The 17,888-nt window shown below is 28.6% G+C and overlaps 1 long non-coding RNA gene across 1 annotated transcript; it reads right to left on the bottom strand.

Annotated features, from left to right (window-relative positions):
* Positions 1–7,814: 7,814 nt before the first annotated feature.
* Positions 7,815–17,085, bottom strand: LOC115034020. Its single transcript, XR_003839368.1, has 3 exons — positions 16,651–17,085; positions 16,468–16,553; positions 7,815–10,189 (listed from the first exon to the last, which is right to left on the bottom strand). It is a non-coding gene; the product is annotated as an uncharacterized LOC115034020 (long non-coding RNA).
* Positions 17,086–17,888: the final 803 nt, after the last annotated feature.

The raw sequence follows: 17,888 nt of genomic DNA, 5'->3' as shown, positions 1-17,888 counted from the left end.
GTGTATTGGACTATTGAAAGTATTGTTATTTAAAAAAGGTTTACTGTAAAGATTCAAATACATGTTATAAGATTTAATATACACATTTCAACATTTGTAATTCAGGGGACACACCGAGGAGACTGATTATAATGACAAGCAATTATTGATGACTGCGGAAAAGTCGCAGATCAATCGAATACGAAACAATTGTAATAACATTAATAAATAATAATATACACAAATACTTCAAATAACAACAATACAGACGTACAGAGTCATAACCGCATAGGGGTCAACAAAATAACAATTTATTATTGTGATATTTGTATTTTAAGAGGATGTCAGCGCACTATTCGTTTTCTCTCTCTGACCCACGCGCAACATAGACAAAACGCATTTACGCAAAATCATTTTTTCTATGCGTTTAAGTAATCTTAGAGTAAAGTCGCCTATTAGGTACAAGAAAGATAGAAAATAATATTTTTGAGGGAATGACATATCGATTTTATATCTTATTATTATTTAACTTTGTATTCGACTTTCAAAATAAATTAAAAAATGTTGTAAATTTAAATGATGTTTGAATTGTTTTGAGACAATATTTAGATAAATCGATATGTCATTCCCTCAAAAGAGATAGAGAATAATAATTCTCTATCTTTTTTTGTCGTGGGTGACTTTATACTCAAGATTACTCGAGATTACTCAAACACATAGAAAAGATGATTTTGCGTAAATGCATTTTGTCTATGTTGCGTGTGAACCAGAGAGAGAAAACAAAACGTGCGCTGACAGCCTCTTAATTTTGAATTAATAAGTATAGTAATAATATAAAATATAAATAGAATATTTATTAATATTACGTAATAATCAGTAATAACATCGGAATTCAAACCAAATATTTTCTTCGCATAAAAATACTCGTTTTAACTAGAATTATAAATAATATAGGTAATTAAGTTTATACGATTCGAAGAAAACAATATTAGTTTTAAATTACAATTGGTTTTAAGAACGGTTTTTCAATTCAAAGGTTTCGGTTTAGGTTTTGTAAATTGTTTTTTAAGAACTTTGGTAACGTTTCAGTTACGATATATTAACCGCTGTTTTAAAGCTTTTGGTTACGGTTCTGGTATTGAATCGTGTTCAAATATGAAAACCCGCGGTTTTAACCAACTTTTTAGAAAACCGGTTTACATCCCGGCTTAAAAATGAGTGATATACATATATATAAATATATGTTTATTACAACTTATGAAAATATTATTTTTAAAATTGGAATCCAATGTGACCTGCATAAAGTCTATTATCTTTCAAAAAACAAAAAAAAAATATATATATATATATATCAATATCTTATTTTACGTGCGTGAGAGTTATGTTCCTATGCAAGTTGTATTATAAACGCATCGGCTCCGACACCCATAGGGTAGCGTGATCTTAAGCCATTAAATCGTTAAACCGCGTTTTCAATTTACTCACTACAATCAAAAAAAAAAAAAAATAATAATATTAAATACATTTATGTAAGTATCTAAGTTAATTAATAAATTATTTTAGATTCTGAGTGGAACTATGGTGTATTGTTTTTTTTTATAAATATTTGAGTTTTTTATTTAACTGTATAGCCAATATTTATTCTTACTAATCACTGAATATTATTTTCTACCATGGTATAAGATATAATATAGTCACTAGAAATTATTAAAAATAGCATTGGTAATCGGTAAGATGGTAAGACTGTAAGACTTATTGTAAATAAATAAATAAATAAATAAATAAATAAAGTCCATTTCAAATTGTTTCTCTTTAATGTTACATTATGTAACTTACATATCATTAATTTTGTAATTTAATCCACAGAAATATTGATATCGATGCCTGTATTTTTCTATTCATTCGCCTGTCTTATTTAGATTCTGACTGAAGCGATAAATGTATACACATTTCCTAAATTATTTGTTTTTTAAAACTATTTTTTTTGTCTAATGGTTTGGATTAAAAAAAAAATGCTTTAATTTTCAACTTTGAGGTTGTTCTTTGGTTGCAAAATGTATCTAGTTTTGGTACGGTGGTGTTGCTGTATAATTGAGGAAACTAAAACTAAATAGTAGTGAATACAAAATATTATGGAATAACAACGCAATAATAACACAACATTATACAGTGGTATAAATATATTATAAAATATCTTTAGAAATCGGTTTTTGTATGAAATGATTTTTCATTGAAATCAAATTTAACACGTTCATAATTACAACAGTGATTTACTCAATGACGAGGTACACTCGAAATTTGAAACATAGTGTTCCCTGGTTTGCTTTTTTATTAAAATACGTTTGAATAAATGTTTAAGATTTTAATATAATAATCATATTAATGTGAAAAACTTTATATTTTTACTTTTACTTCATAATGATTTTATTATATATTAGTACGCTATGAATATAAAGTTGGCGTGGTTGGTTAAAGTTAGAAAATAAAGTGAAATACATAATATTTCATAATGTTTGCATACATTTATATTTTAATTTCTAAAAGTTAAATTTTTATATTAATGTTTAGACGTCCATGAAAAAAATAAAACAATTTGACATATTTAATTTTATAAAAAATAATCATCTAGTGGCAGAAAAAGACCCGGAGAGGCTAATGAAGATGTGTCTGGCGTCTACTTTTCTAACATTATTAAAAACCCAATAAGTGAACGTAGAAAATTCATTTTTAATACCTATGTACATTGAACTCACGCTTAGGAAAGTGGGCCATTGGGTAGATTGTTAGGTAATGATATTAATGTTCAAATAAAATAGTATAAGGCATACAAAAATAATTTCAAAATAAAAACAACTCGTCCAATAGTAGATACAAGCTATAGTAATATAATAATATTTGTAAAATTATCTAGAGAGCTATTGGGAAGTATTATATTTTGAAAGGTTAAAGCTCCTGTAAGTATTATATCTCCATCTATGCCCTTCGGAGACATTAAGGCCTACTACAAAATACATTTTAGTCAGGTAGTTAATATTGTCAATTAATTACCTAATAAAGTATAAACATTCAATTTTTGGAAAAAGAAAATAATATTACAAGATTATAAAGTAATTTAATTAATTAATATGCATAATATAAATAGCAATATAAAATATTGAAACATGATTCTTTTTATTACTTTTATGGGACTTTCCAGTTGTGACTCGAAATGGCTGAATGCCTCGCCGTCAATAAATTTACTTATATTTAATGGATTTTCATTATTGTGTGAATACAACCACAGAAATTAAATCTTGACGTTACCAAATCGACGACAAAACGTGTATGAGATTTTACTATGCCAATGTTGTTGCGTGTGGTAGAAAATCTAGTTTGATGTCAAACGAGAATTACTGAGAACATTTTTAACGTGCCATTCAAAGGCAAAAGAGGAAAGCCTCTCTCCTGGAGTATAGGTTTAATAAGAATCCTATTGTTACGGTAAAATGATGTACATCAAAGTTAAAACTATGTAACCATCAATTATTAAAATATGTACCTACAGTAAAATATGTATATAATAAGTAGTATAACAGTAATCCTACTACAATGTAATTTTGAATTTCTAATGGTTCTAAACGTTTAAGGAAATGCAAAAATACATTCTGCAGAAAATATGCACAACAACTGTCGTCCTATGCGTCAACCACGCTGTGAATTTTGTAAGTAGAAATATTTTAATAAAATCTATTTGATTAGGTATATATTACAATCTTTAAATATGTTTAGTGAGTAAAATTGATAATGATGCATATTTATTAAATTGCATGATGCAAGTGCGCAAGGAAATTACCAATTAGTAATACCTCGGAACAAAAGTATATAATAAGCAGTAGTGATAAATTAATGTTATTTTAAGCACAGAAATTGTTAAGCATTACATATACGAGTTTACATACTGATTAATAAATTCTCAAATATTGTATAGGTACCTATTTATAAATGGTTTTTATTTTCCTATCAACTGTTATAGTTGTATAAAGCCGATAACGAATGCACAATAACTGTAAAAATATAAAAAACAGAAACTCATTTAAAATAGTACATATTTATATAATGCATTTCGTATAAGAAGGTACCTAATTCTTTCGATTGGTTGGAAATCTTCACTCCACTTCTCAGCGCTTTCATTTTGCTCTAGGAATCTAAAATATTTTCTAATTTACTACGAAAACTAGCCTTGAGTAAGCAATAAGAACCAATTTTCACTAGGAATTGGGTTCGAATAATTTATTGTCCTTTATGTATGGTATTATAATTATTAGGTACTATTTATGACGCATATTGATTTTAAATGTTAACTGACAAAAAAGACGCAAGTAAAATACTAAAATGCTTTTAAGCTTTATCGTGTTATAGTTATTAAAATATTAATTAAAATGTTCAATACTATTTATACTTTATTTATTTTTATAAATTTACTGCAAACTAATATCATAACTTGTATAAATATGATCTCAGTTTGCAATCGCATTTAATTATTAAAACAATATTATTTTAGTTACCTTTTGTACAAATTATATTACTAAAATAACTAAAATATATTATTATCATCGCAGAAATGACGTTATTATTTGTATCAACTGCAATTATTACAATACCAAGACGGTTAATAAACGCTTTGCTTTTGATTTCAATATATGCAATCGTATTTGATGAATTTTCACTATAATGTAATAGTTGTTATTAATTTCGCAAGTTTTTTCTATTTGCTCGACAACTTTCCTTCTCGGCATGGTTCAATGGTTGAGCCGACAATAAACAACGTACGCCGAATAATTTACACTCTGTGAACAACTAGTCTAGTAATACATTTATACAATAATATATATATATATATTTGGTAGGTCCCGAAATCCGATTTGATGGCCACCGTTATTGTTCATGTTAAGTTAGGTTAAGTTAGGACACCTCGATACTATGGGCGACATTCAAAGGCAACACCATCCAACAGTGAGATGCGCGGCGAACCGACATATTATTAACAATGTCACAGATGCAATCTCCGAATATCGTGTCTTTTCTCCTATCACCTTGTTGAAAGTGACCTTACCCCTACCTCAGTGGGCATAAGCATATTATTCATATATCCTGTATACATTTCCCTCTGGTCCTTTTCCCGGGAAAATTAATTAGGCTTACCGCTTATACACATCCCTTTCCCGCCTCAATTTATATTATTTACATTTCGGCCACCAACTTCAAAATAATTCTCAATATAATATATATTATGCGATGATATTATTATACATCTATGAATAATCATTAATTTGTCCGTAAGTGTTTTCGTTATTATTAAAATATTATGTCGATTAAATTATTATATTTATTTGAATCGTCTAAAATATATTAGTTACAGCACTGCATCAAGACACACCAGCTGTACTATAACATTAACTTTGTACAAGCATAATAATAATATTAATTTCTTTTATATTTTACGCTTCTATGGATCGCCTCTATCTACAGAAAGATATGCAGAAAATGTACACTAACATGCGATCTAAAATAAGGTCACGCGTGTTTACGGAATTTGTTACTCTTATGTTTTTTGGATTCAAAAAATGTCAATGCGTTCTTGTCTCGAAAATATAATAATTATAATATCATAATATGTGACTATAATACAATAACCGAAACAATACAAATTAGTCACCACTCGCAAACAAGTGTACCTACTATTCGGTTTAAACTAACTTGCATCATGTAAATGTAGTTCAAGAAACTCTTGAATGACATCCATTTGAATACAATAGGTGTGCATCGTATATTTTCTGCAATAATTTTAAACGTTTAAGCATCTCAACTAGTAATTATTATTTTACAATACAATAATGACATTATTAGTAACAACAAATCATTTTAAGTAAATAAAAAAAAGAAAGAAAATTTTTTTTTTTAAATGAAATTGGGACGGTAAAAGTTAATAAATATTCGTCTTTTGGTCTGCATAGTCTGGAATTATTTGCAACTTATTAACATTTTGAGAATATATAAAATGTTATTCAAATATATTATTATACTGATACCGATCATTTATAGAAATACAATCAAATGTTATGAAAACTGTGTAGTAAAAAAACTTATTATTTATATTGGATGTATATAACATTTCAAACAATAAAAAAATAACATTTCTTTTGAATTTCTGTCTAGGAAGTAAACATCTATTTGTATGCAAAAAAATCACAATTATAAATAATAATACTAGGAAACACTAAAAGTAAAATTGAATTTCATTGTATTATAAATCATAATAAGTGTTATATTCCATCATTATATTTTAAATAATACTAAACACATTTTACTAAAACGTTGTACCTATCGATTACCTGTAATCGCAAATCCAAGACCGTGAATTAATAAGTTGCTGATTGGTAAAGCACGTGAGAAGTGTTTTTTTGTATTTCCCGTGAAAAATGTTAAATAATACTAAGCACATAAATAATAAATATGTGTTTAAAAATTATCCGATTGTAATCTATTAATTATTATAAGTGTATATTTCCTCACATGTTTTTTAATTGCTACAAACATATTTTACCTGATAATAATGAAATTAAAATTGCTTTTATGACATTAGTTATAGAAACATTAGATTTATCTGATTCAAAAGCGTTTTATTATTTTTTTTTTCATACAAAAAAGGGTTCGCAAATGTGTACCGCTCTGCTGAACAGTAGGTGTCAAGTGGGCCATTGTAATAGATATCGTGTTAATAATTTAAAATCAATCATTTCAAATCATTGTATAGTGTATATTAAAAACGATTCTAAGCGAAGACGGATTGTCAGCCTATACCACTAGCTACTAAGTATATTATATGATATTACTATTAAACTATTAAAGTAATAATTTATTTTACTATTAGAAATACAATGAATCGAAATAATATTTACCGAAAACATAGCATTTGAAAATGTAATTGTGTGCATAGAATATGATAATATACTTAAAAAGTTTCAAGTATCCACGAATACTATATTTAAACTTAAACTAAAAAAAATAAGTACCTAACGTAACTCTTCATTTAAATATTAAATTTCATCCAAATTCGAAATTATGAAATATCTATGAAGTCTATTTGTTAAAGTATTAACTAATTATGAGAAACTCTTATATTTTTATAAGATATAAATTGTCTTACTGCACTTCATTGGTGAAATCTAATTTAGAATATTTGGGTCTGTTAAGGTTTGGATCCCGTCTCAGTCTGATCTAATCGATAAACTTGAGAAAGTACAAATACGTTTTACATATGTATGTTTTTTATAAAATGGGCTTTATTGATATCTCTATCTTATTGCTAACCGCATTGATCTAATATCGTTAGCTACTCATCGGAAGCATTCTGAAGTGTTCGCGTACATTGTACACTGTACAAGTTAATAAACGCTACTATAGATGGTCATGATTTCATGAGTTTTCAAAACAAACTGGTTTTAGAGTCACTGTTTATTCTAGAAATAAGTCTAGTTTTCATGTTCCACATTTTTTTAGGAGTTATGTACATACAAATCTTATATGTCACCTGCCTAAGTTGGGTAACGAATTAGTCAATTTCGATTTTAGTTTTGATCCAAATAACCAAATTGAGATGGTAAGTATTTAGTTAATTGTACTTCGGTGTATCGAATTGTTGTATTAATTATTTACGAAATTTAATGTATGTTTTTACCCCTTATGGATGTTAATTATTGTTTATTAATAAGTAAATAACAACATTTCATAAAATATAAATACAATAATGAAGGTTTAGCAGTAGCAGATTAATTTTATTATTTGACAAGATATTATACAACATTTTAAGATAATTAAATATAAATATAAAATAATTAGTTTCCAAGATTAAGCTTGTGTAGAAGACAAGAGTTCTAAATTAAGTAAATAATAAAAACAAAACAAATGTGATAGATATTCCATAAATAAATAATAGGCAATAATAAAATCTACATTGAAATATGCACTAATTGTATATAGATATTAAATAGGTTATTTATTATATACATCATATTATGATATACAACATAGAATTAATATTAAAGCACAATAATTATATAAATTACTATATTATTAAAAATGTAACGTCACTGCACAGTTTTTACTTTCGTTTTACAGTGTGTCATAATTTTAGTAATTGAAGGTTGAATACGTATCCAATGATCCATTTTCAAAAATATGTAAAATATGTAAAAATTCTTGTATAAATTCTTGTACATTGCAGTATTATATAGTTTCTATAAACATGTCAACGGATGTGAAACATTAGATGATATGCATATTATAATACGAATCACCATTAGAGCATTGAAGAAGTAATTTTTGTAGTTATCTGCAGTATTAATCACAGATGTAGAAAGATACCTTAAAATACGGTGAAAAAAATACAACTGTTGGATATTCGATAAAATCAAATACATTTAAAGTTTTTAACAAATTTTAACAATAATAAAAATAAGCAAAAAAAGAACATAACTGATCATCATGTCCAACTGCAGATTTAAAGTAGTTTTAATCATCTTCACAGAATCTGACAGTTTATCGGTAGAGCTTTGCATAATAACAATTGCCTCACCTGCACGGCTGACAGTCGACCGCATCTTGGAAACGCTGTTAAAGCAAAAAACGCGTTGGCGAGTGAAGGCTCGAGACTATCACTCGGGAAACTCAAACTTCTAATCATCGTCGGCTGATACGCCACCATTGTAAAACCATGTAATCAAACATCCATGTGGACTCTCATCACACTCACTGCAACTCTCCAGCATATTTCACGGCAGTGGGTGTCATCACATGTGTACAGCCAACTACATCGCTTTAAACGTGTTTGAGTTCCTGCTTAGTGCCGTCACAGGACAAATTGATTGGGTGACTTGCCATGAAGTCTGTTCGACAATTGGCCGATCAACCATAATTTCGGGTCAAGGACCATTTCAAGAGTCGGTTTCGATGGGCACCAGTGAGCTGGTGAAGTGGTGGGCTGAGGGTAGCCTCTGGGCACTAAGGACATGAGCCGTTGAACAAACCGTTACTTACTACAACTTCCTGCACAGCTGATTAGCCTACGACCCTGACTTGGCCGTTTCGTTTAACCATTCGACGTGCTCGGCGTGCCACATCATCCCCTAAGCACATAACACAATTCCCATAGGTCTTCCTTAGTCGCCATGAAAAAGTATCCCCTAAGCCACCACTATAGGCGATAATATGACATCAAATGAATTGTTTTATACGGACCTGTAGGAGAGAACGCGACACGCTGAACACATCGAATGGGTACACGGTGTCACGGTTGGACCAGCGGGGATCAAAGACTGATCGACTGTGCAAGTGGTTGGAGTAACGATTTGTTGCATTGACTGTTATGACGATATGTTTGGTCACCGAGACTGACTTAACACGTTAAGCAGACTCACAAACTTCACGACCGCAGTCGGACGACCGACGACATGATTGGCATTCTTACCAGTTAATGGGTACACCTCGTAACCACCTGATTCCACATCAGCTCGCTGCAAGTCGTCCAACGTCTGCCAACCGTTGTCTCTCATCGAATCGAAGTCGGAATTTTTGATCAGTATACTAACGTCCACCGATTCATCGTCATTGTTGTTGGTGAAGGTACGTATAATGGTCTTCAGATCACCAACAAACGACGATGATAGTTGTCACATGACTTATGTTACCGATAGAATTTTTCCGGTTAGTATCTTAACCGACACTAAACCGGACAATGTAAGAACGGCCCTTGATGTATCATGTTTATACAATTATTATAAAACAATAGGTTTGTGGATATTCAAGAATATAGAAATATGTGATTTTACGAAAATTATTTTTAACAGATAGCACTACTCAATAGAATATAGAAAATTAACAAAAAAAATGCATAGCACATTAAAATATATCGACTGGAGTAAATAATTAACCCACGCGCACACCTGCTAAGGAGTGATTCACAGAGATTCCAACATACATGACATTATACACAGTTTACATATACCTACACATATTACATGAAGTGCACAACTTAATGATCACTGAACAGATAATATAGTTTAATTAGTAGCTACAATGAATGTATTTGATAGTAGTAGACAATATAGAGTCGGGGTTCAGCAGGATTTTCGTTTCAGCCAATGATTAAGGTAGCTTTTGAATTTTCCATGACCTGAGAATATAAATAACCATTAAGAAATGTAACCTAAGAATTTAATATTTTTAGTATAAACTAAAAATAATACAATAAAAAAGATTTGAAATGTAAATTATATTTATTAAAATTAAAATACTGCTGGCTTGTAATATCAACAAAATCTGGCAAAACTAAAAATCATTCGAACTTTTAAACAGAGCTTAAATGAAAAATAATAATACCGTTTACCGTTATATGGATATTAAACGTTATGATCGAATGACTGTTTAACGTTATATGTATATTAAACGTTATGATCGAATGACTGTTTAACGTTATATGTATACCTATTAAATGTTATGATGGAATGACTGTTTAACGTTATATAGAATTTAAACGTTATTCAACTTAAGCGTTTAAACGTTTTAAAAATTTAAGCGTTAAGCGTTATCTGATGGATATAGCTTGTTTCCCAACATAGGTATTTATAATTGTATTAAGGTATATTACCAGTTAATAATATTGCAAGTACAAAACTATATTGTATATAAACATGATGCCAAATTGAGGGGCAAGTTTAGCGTATTCATTGTGTTCGGATTCACTGCAGTGACCACACACATCAATATTTACATTGTATTATAGTTACCTCCACACAAGTTCCAACGTGCTATAAAATATTTAAAAAAATCTTGTACAATCAGCAATAACACAGTTCAATATTTAAAAATTTGTTTCCATACAGATAATTTATAATCATCTGTCTGCTTAAATAAAATAAAAATATAAGTGGGTATAATTGAATAGTGGTTACAAGAATAGTCCATATTAATTTGACGTGACATTAAACGTTTTTCATGCATTTTTACTCTAATATACATTTTTTAAGAAATAATAACGTTAATTTTTTATTAGAATATTTATAATTTTATTTTAACTAGTAAATGTGTTTTCACACAATAATTGTCGTAATATATTTAAAATAGGTAAACAACTTGTTTTTAAGAAATGACTGCTATAATTCTCAGATTACAATCACGATTTTTAAACTCTTGTAACCAGTGCAAAATTAACAGTCAACGTTCAAAATTTAAATCAATCTAACAGTTAGTAGTTATGAGGTAGTATGTTGTTAGAGATTGTTATCCAATTTTCAAAGTTTTTTGGCCTTTATTTTCAACACAATACTTAATTTTGGCGATGCTATTTTCTCGTTGTCTAGCTTTAAACATAAAGTCTAACAAACTTTGAAAGTTGTTTAACAATCTCAAACAACTTACTAACAAATTTATTAGATTGATTTAAATGTTGACTGCCTTGCGCTGATAAGTTTACATGGGTGATTTTTAAAGAACGCATGTCCGTATAAAACTACATTGCAGGAGATAAAATCTGTCTAATATATGGGTAACAACATATCCATAATATTATAAGAGTATTTAGAGTATATAAGAGTGATTATATGGTAATTGATAATTGAATATTTTTTACCATTTAATATCCTGAGCTGAGCGGTCGATTTTATGATGATGTGTGTGCGATTTTTTATTTACTCATTTTTTGTTTTTGACATTAGAGTTTGAATCAGTAAAAATGCTTAACTTTTCAACGTTGAAACGTTGCTACGTTGTTTCTAGTAGCAAATTGGATCTAGTTGATATTGAGGGGGGTGGAAAGTATAAAAAATCACAATACTTTACCGAAACTACTAGGAATAACTACAGTCTTATAAAACAAAAAAAAAATGAAGGAAAACGGGAATTTTCAAGCGAAACTAGTTTTCAACAAACTCGATCTTAGATTTAATTCGTCAAAATTACTAAAATAGTAAAATGAGAAAATTATTTTGTAGTTAATAATTTATAAATTGTTCAATTTGTATAGCTTAGACTTGTAAATGTATTAAAATGTCCTTCATTAATAGTTCATATTTCATACTGAAACCAATAAAAATCTAAAAATATATAAATACAATTTTTTTTATACAGATATTTGAAGTTCAAATTGTGTTGAAAGTCAGTTGTAATTTATTATTTTTTTTATTTTTACTTTTACAAGATATTTACAATCTAATCTATTTAGAGAACAATAAGCAAATTAGACAAGAGTAATAAAAACATGAGTAATATGACGGAAGAAGCCACCCAATGATGACACTACCTATTTTGATTAGAGTTTATTAGGATAATTTGGTCTAGGATTCAAGCATCCAGCAGATCACGACACCGATTAAGTTTAAGACGTCTGACAGGGTTTCCCGGAATTGAAGGGACTGCTAAATTGTCTATTAGAGGGTTAGGATGATTAAGTAACCTACCGTGAAACCGCTTATAGTAGAGTTTTGCTTCATCTTTAACGGAGTTCATCCTGAGATCTTGCTGAATGGAAAGGTTGGAGACATAAGGTGGAGCATTAAGTAGTTTCCTTAGCGCTATGTTTTGGAAGGTTTGTATTTTGTTGGTGTTGGATATTTTTGCATTACCCCAGAGTTGTATGCCATATGTCCCGATTGGCTTAATTAGAGATTTGTAAATTAGGAGTTTAGTTTTAATGTGTGTGTATTTATTGTTATTGCAAAAAGTTTTTAACAGGCTCAGCCGTAGGTTTAAATTTTGTCTTTTAGATCTAAGGTGGGGGAGCCCAGGTAAGTCTGCGATCAAGTGTAAGTCCTAGATATTTGACTGTAAAAGAAGTAGGAATTCGAATGCCAAAAATAGATACCTCAAGGCAAGGAGAGAGATGAAGAGTGAATGTTGTGTGGATAGACTTGGATTGATTAATTTTGAACCGCCACTTCGTGTACCAGTCTTCCATAAGGGTTAGGTGATTTTGAAGATTGAGTGAGGCTATTTCCGGATTAGACAGTTGTAATTTAAAAATGTTTTTCGTCGGGACTTGAAATTTTTACGTATATTAATATATTTCAAAAGAGGTACGCAATGACATTTTCGAAATATTTAGATTAATTGTAAGCAATTGTCTATTTATATAATGAATTTATTATTCACACCGTTCTACAACAAGTTGGAATTGACTCCAAATGTAATAAGTAATAACAATTATATATGATATGTATACGCCAATATGCCATTATAATAATTAAATATTAATAATATAATAAATGCAATATTTTTGGCTAAAATTAATTCACCTTTTCCGTTTTTGTTTAATGAAAGCAATATAAATGATAATTATATTATAAAATATACTTAGGAATATAATCTGACGACCGTCTTCGCTTAGAATCTTTTTTCGTATGTAATGACTAATGAGTAATGAATAATGTTTTTATCTTTTGAATTCAAAGATAATTCATCCATTACAGTGTTTTACTCAATGACGTATCACGTATCACGTATCGGTACACTCAATACCTATACAGTGCATACAGAGTGGTTACATATACCTAGTACCCCCATTTTTATTTTCATAATGTATTACATTTTCAAATTATAAGTTTATTTTCAGCTAACCAAATTGTAAATTGCATATGTTTCAAAATTATTCATGTAAAATCCGAATGTAAAAAATATACTTTATCCAATATTCAACAAAAAATGTATTATTTACCAACAAAGTTTTTTTTTTTATTATTGATCTTGAGCCAGGAAACTTAGACCATTAGATATTTTGTTTGATTGTTGGTTGTTATTAGGGGGAGGAACGGTTTGTATGTGTGGCCAGGATTCGTTGCTAAAAATCCCGGGTGGTCACCCATCCGGGAACTAGCAACGCCGGCGGTTACGTACACTTAGTGCGTTTCCACAGTTGAGTGTACGCACAAAGTTGTATGTACTAATAAAGGTGTGAAACTCGGGGGTTTCCTGCCACTCATTTCTCTCATATACATTTTAAATACTAATAATTATATTAATAATAAATAATAATTATTGATTCGATAATATACTCCGTGTTTAGGTATATAATATTAACATTTAAAATAAAAAACATTTTACATCAAAATGTGAAATTTAAAACATGTGTTGGCATTTAAAAACCGGAATGAACAAAACAAAAATAAAAAAAAATTAAAAAATAAGTCATATACGGTAAACCACAAATAAATAAATGGTGTCATCCTTCACAGTATTTTATTTAATTGAATAAATAGGATTTTAAATACAAATTGTTTTGAAAAAAGTCGTGTGACATGTAACGAGCTACAAGCACGACCAAATTATATACCTATTGGAGCACTATTAACTCCCATCATAATGTTAAAAACAAAACAGGTAGTTGAACGAAAATCGGGTTCGCAAATATTCGGTATTGCAATATGTTAACGATTTGTATGCTATTTTTTTTTTATCGGGTCCACGAAGAATAGATAGAAATTATAAACGATTACGATATTTCTCGAGGGCGATTGCCAGTTTTTTTTCACGTGGTTTGAATACATTGACACAAATACATATTATAATATAATATATATTATAATATGTTTATAGTATTCATTTTTAAACGATTAAGTAATGTGGTTTTTTATCGTGTCAAGCCCAGAACTAAAAATAAAGCCGTAGATAATTAATTCAATTTTAAATTATGTACATTTTTTTCTAGTTTGGATGATATGTATATTGCTTATATACGGGGTGTATACACGAATAATTATTAATTATACGTTATTCAAAAATTTAAATGATTTTGAATAAATTTAAATTGTGAATAATTATAAAGCCATACAATTAGTAATTGTAATTTCGTGTAAGCAGAGAACACCCCCATTATTTTGGAGTGATTTTAAATATTTCCAAATTTGAGAAGTTAAACTAATGGGCTTTTAAGTCGTAAATGGAACTTTGGTAAATTTATTGTAATAATACAATACGTCATAATAATTATAAAGATGATAGTTTAAAAGCATATAAAGTAATATTATGGTATTAAACATAACACAGAACACTTGGCATCATTTTGCTTACTGAAGAGTGAGTATCCCATACAAGCTCATGTAAATTAATCAAAATTCACTTTGAACTTGAATAAAATAAATAAATAAATATCGGTAACAAGAAATACTAATAGCTTTTGACTTATACATCTTGATTTTGCGAAAGTTTTGTTTGGCATATTTAACGGTATCATATTATTTTCATTAAACTATATTAAAGTATATAAAATGAAACTGTGAACATTACTTTGTGCATACACCGATAACATGAAGTACTATAATATCTACCTGCATGCATACAATCATCTGCGTACAACAAATTTAAAAAATTTTATTCACTGCACCTTTTAAAAACAAAAGAAAATTACTTTTTACTTATAGTTTTAAAAAATAAAATAACAACAATGCGCGAGTTTGCAACCTCTATACTCGCACACATATACAATATTACAATAATAATAATATAGGTTAAGTTTATAGAAATATGAATCTGTACCATGATAGTGATTAGTAAACTAATTTTCTTATATTGCAGACTACCGTCAGATTACTCGGTAAATAAATGAAACACGGACTGGAGAACTTACAAGAGCCAGTGTTGTATTTTTCATCGTATTATTTACATTATTTTATTTGTTTATTCTTTTCGTAAAATATATTGTAGTGTATCCACACAAACCACGGGTTACGTCATTTCCGACACGACTGTCACTCAACAGACTATTATCATCAGTACCACTCGTATTACGATATTTATTTTGAGTATTTTATGATACCTAATCAAAATAAATTACCTAAAATGAATCAAATTAATTGTTCGTGTGAAATACCCACCTTGAACAGTATGGCATAAGTACCTATACCTACCTACAACTGGCAACTCACATTAATATAACCTACACGCTTGATAGTTATTGTAATTTGTAGTAAATCATTATTTTCCTACGTACAACAATACTTCAAATAATTCCCTGTCCGTAAGTTACATACATATTATATATGTTTTTTTAAACTGTTTAGCACAGTTTAATTCTAATACAATATTCGATAACATTTTAGGCTCGTGCAAGTCGAATCTTATAATATTATCATAGTATCGGTGATAATAGTATTTGTTTAATAATTACCCACGTTGGTATAGATAAATGTATTATTTTTTGTTGTTATTTCATGATATCAGATATTTGTAATCATTATTATTAAACAATTTTGGCCTTAGTACCTAAATAGTGTATTATTATATAATGTTTTCAAATCGTTTACAAAACAACGCCCCACTGGTGATAACGTAATATTATATAAACAACCAAACATGTAGGTAACCGAATCGTACTTTGTTTTGGTGGTATTTGATGTTCGTAGATTACAATATAAAATAATATATTACTGTTGTTCAATCGTATAGGTAATAATTTATACCTACTTAACAAATTTGCACGTCCATATCAAACGATTTTGTTTTCCGTCCTTGCCACATTGACAGCTGCTGCAGGTATAACCATGTATAACCTGAAACGTAATAATAATAATAATAATAGTAATAGTAACGATTTGGCTCGACGAAAAATATTACCATCACCTCGATAATATTATTATCATTGCTTACATGTTTTGGTGAGCACTCATCGTACGACGACGCATGTACTACAGACGTACGCATGGTATAACAATAAAAATGTTGACAATAAGAGTGTCAGTGGCACTTTTCTGAGTAGGTACTTCATTTATATTCATGTCACAACGTACAGTACTTTATTCAGTGTATTTTTTTTTTATTATTCTAAACGAAGGGTATAAGCAAACTGAATGGCCTTGCTGCGGTCTTTTAATGACTAATATTCCATAATATAGTCTTGCCAGTCACCGGACCCGTACGAATATAATAATTAGAAAATATTATATTATGTAGCCCATCACATGTATAATAACATGTTGTTTTGCTAATTTGAGCGTCTAAAAGTTCTCAAATTGCATATAGGAAGATTCTACACGCTCATAATATAACTAAAACAACATAGTAACTATTGCCGTAACAATAATGAATTATCAGCATGAAATTTTAAAGATCACGATTTGTTATATATTTCTTAATATTATAATAATATAGACAATAGCATTATTATATAACACTAAGTATTATATTGCGTATTATATAAAACACTTTATTGGCTAATATCCTTAGTTGTTGAAGCTGGTAAATTTTTAAATAATAAAAAAAAAACTTTCTTATTTGATTGCAATAATTAGTTAATACCATTGTATTACTGTATAATACAAATACTAATATAATACTAATAAATACCTATTGTCGTTAATGTACATAATTTTAGTCCCAGACGACTTTTATATATATTGTTAATAATATGTTGACTATAAGTTTAAAAATAGATATGACAATATATTGTTTAAGGATCTTCAGTGTTGTTTTTTTTTTTGTCAGGTCCCTACGTGCAACAGAATAATGTAATATAATTTATCATATTAAAGGCTGGGGCATTAACAAGTTAAATAGTTAATCTAATTTAAATTTTTTTAGTTATCTATTATCTAAATTTGGATTTCTGTTAATTTAACTACATTAACTTAACTTAATTGTTTACAAATTAGCAAGAAATCAACGAATTAAATTTTCATTTTAAGAAGTTAATTTACTTATTTTATTTTCAATTTAGTTTTATTTTATTATATTTCAATCGAATTTTTTCATGTCAAAAGACGTATTAGGTAATGAAGTACTATAAAGAAAATAAATACTATATTTATACTTACACACTATATAGTAAGCAACACAGTGCTACAAGCGAAAACAAATAAACTTTTCTTAACTTGATAATGCATATTAAC

Source organism: Acyrthosiphon pisum, chromosome X (genome assembly GCF_005508785.2).
Source record: "Acyrthosiphon pisum isolate AL4f chromosome X, pea_aphid_22Mar2018_4r6ur, whole genome shotgun sequence".
Taxonomy (NCBI): domain Eukaryota; kingdom Metazoa; phylum Arthropoda; class Insecta; order Hemiptera; family Aphididae; genus Acyrthosiphon; species Acyrthosiphon pisum.
This window is presented reverse-complemented; position numbering and strand designations above follow the sequence as displayed.